At 46.8% G+C, this 2,772-nt stretch overlaps 1 non-coding gene across 1 annotated transcript; it reads left to right on the top strand.

The window, feature by feature from the left end:
• Positions 1–229: 229 nt before the first annotated feature.
• On the top strand, positions 230–301 carry trnaw-cca. Its single transcript has one exon. It is a non-coding gene; the product is annotated as a tRNA-Trp (tRNA).
• The last annotated feature ends 2,471 nt before the right edge of the window (positions 302–2,772 follow it).

Here is a 2,772-nt window from a genome sequence, read left to right as displayed (position 1 = left end):
ATGAAGGGGACCAAACAGAAACACAACAGACACGTTACGGACAGGATGGGATTTGAAGCTACGTGTACTGAGCACAATGGGTTATTGTGGATCACCTTAACCAATTGGCACAGCTGCTTTACTGCGTGATCCTTTAATATCCCTCAATCTGACTTCTTTGAGTTTTTTTCGCCGTTGGGTGAAAATAAAACATAAATCTATGATGGGAAACACGAACTGCTCACCAGTTGGGCTTGTGGCGCAACGGTAGCGCGTCTGACTCCAGATCAGAAGGTTGCGTGTTCAAATCACGTCAGGCTCAGGGATGTTTTCTGCAGATGAAATTCTGCAGGAATTTCTCTTTGTGTCGGATTGTTCCCGAAATGACTCCGTTCAAAACCACAATTCTGGTAATTTCTTCCGGATATTTCAGATTTACCCGCTCAGTTTATATTTTTGAGCAGTTCCATCAAACACTATCAAACATCAAACATCAGTTAGAATGGACACCAACACAATAGTCCTCAATACCGGTGCCCTGCATGGCTGCGTACTTAGCCCCCTACTCTACTCCCTGTACAGAGACGACTGCGTGGCAAAAATTGGTGCCAACTCTATCTACAAGTTTGCTGACGATACGACCATAGTGGGCCGGATCTCGAATAACGACGAGTCCGAATACAGGAGGGAGATAGAGAACCAAGTGGAATGGTGTAACGACAACGATCTCTCCCTCAATGCCAGCAAAACTAAAGAGCTGGTCATCGACTTCAGGAAGCAAAATACTGTACACACCCCTGTCAGCATCAACGGGGCCGAGGTGGAGATGGTTAGCAGTTTCAAATTCCTAAGGATGCACATCACCAAAAATCTGTCCTGGTCCACTCACGTCGACGCTATCACAAAGAAAGCACAACAGCGCCTATACTTCCTCAGGAAACTAAGGAAATTCGGCATGTCCACATTAACCCTTGCCAACTTTTACAGATGCACCATAGAAAGCATCCTATCGGGCTGCATCACAGCCTGGTATGGCAACTGCTTGGCCCAGGACCGCAAGGAACTTCAGAGAGTCGTGAATACTGCCCAGTCAATCACACGAACCTGCCTCCCATCCGTGGACTCCATCTATACCTCCCGCTGTGGGGGAAAGTGGGCAGCATAATCAAGGATCTCTCCCACCCCACTTACTCACTTTTCCAACTTCTTCCATCGGGCAGGAGATACAGAAGTCTGAGAACACGCATGGACAGACTCAAAAACAGCTTCTTCGCCACTGTCACCAGACTCCTAAATGACCCTCTTATTGACTGACCTCATTAACCCTACAGCCAGTAGGCTTCAACCGATGCCAATGCTTATGTAGTTACATTGTATATCTTGTGTTGCCGTATTATGTATTCTCATGTATTTTCTTGAATTCTGTTTAATTCCCTTTTCTTCCATGTGCTGAATGATCTGTTAAGCTGTTTGCAGAAAAATATTTTTCACTGTACCTCGGTACACGTGACAATAAACAAATCCATTCCAATCCAATCCATTAGGAAACTCGGCCAGCTTAGTTGGTGGAGCGTAAAACTCTACATCCCAATGCCGTGCGTTCGAGCACCAAGTTGGGCGTTTCCATATTACTATCTGAGAGTATTGAACCAACTGTTTGGGCAGCACGGTAGCACAGTGGTTAGCACATTGTATTCACGTCTCCAGGGCCCCAAGTTCGATTCCCTGTTTGCGTTACGTTAAAAAGATCTCACCGCTCGTGCGTGAGACCAGAAGTGGTGAGCAGTTAGAAACAAGGATGTCGCGCTTTTCGGACGGAGATGAGGAAATCTCTCACTTTCAGTGAGCTGTGCGACTTTGGAACTCTGCCTCAGGAATCGGCGGAAGCGGAACTTTGATTACCTTCAAGGCAGAGATGGGGAAATTCTTGTTCAGCAAATAAATCAAAGGTTTATCGGGGTTACATGCAAACATTCCATTCAGCCAGTTACCTGGATGCACAAGAGTGCGGTTTTTTATTTCATATATCAGTTCCACACAATGGTAAAACGGTCTTAAAATATTGTACTCATTTCTTCACGTGTTCTCCACTGATATATTCGCTGCAATAACTTCTCTGGGCACAAATCACGGTAGCACAAGTGGTTCACAGCGCCAGGGTTCCAGGTTCAATTCACTGTCTGTGCGGAGTCTGCACGTTCTGCCCGTGTCTGCGTGGGTTTCCGCCGGGTGCTCCGGTTTTCTCCCCACAGTGCGAAGACGTGGATTAGGTGGATTTGCCCTGCTTAATTGTCCCTTAGTGCCCAGACGGGACATACGGGACATACGGGACCAGTCTTTATCAATTGAAACGTCACTCCGGCCCTGGGTCACTGCCCGTGTGGAGTTTGCACATTTTTCCCATGTCTGCGTGGGTTTCACCCCCACAACCCAAAGATGTGCATGGTATGTGGATTGGCCACGCTAAATTGGCCCTTAATTGGAAAAATAGTGTACTCTAAATTTATACAAAAATAAGTAAATAGAAACGCCGAGCACAAAGGCAAAGCCGCTATGGAGATTCGACATAAAATCCTGAAACAGAAATAGACAATGTTGGATAACTCGGCTGGTCTGGCAGCATCTGTGGAGAGAGAAACAGAGTTACAGTTTCCAGTCCAGTATGACCCTGCTTCCCATTCTCAGTTTCCCTCTCCACAGCTGCTGCCAGACCTGCTGAGATTTTACGGCATTTTCTGATTTTATCACGGGACTACCCGCCAGCTCTGGGTGACTGACATGGACACGGTGGGC

Source organism: Scyliorhinus canicula, chromosome 31, assembly GCF_902713615.1.
Source record: "Scyliorhinus canicula chromosome 31, sScyCan1.1, whole genome shotgun sequence".
NCBI lineage: Eukaryota > Metazoa > Chordata > Chondrichthyes > Carcharhiniformes > Scyliorhinidae > Scyliorhinus > Scyliorhinus canicula.
Note: the sequence above shows the minus strand (reverse complement) of the source record. Positions and strands in the feature narration are given on the sequence as shown.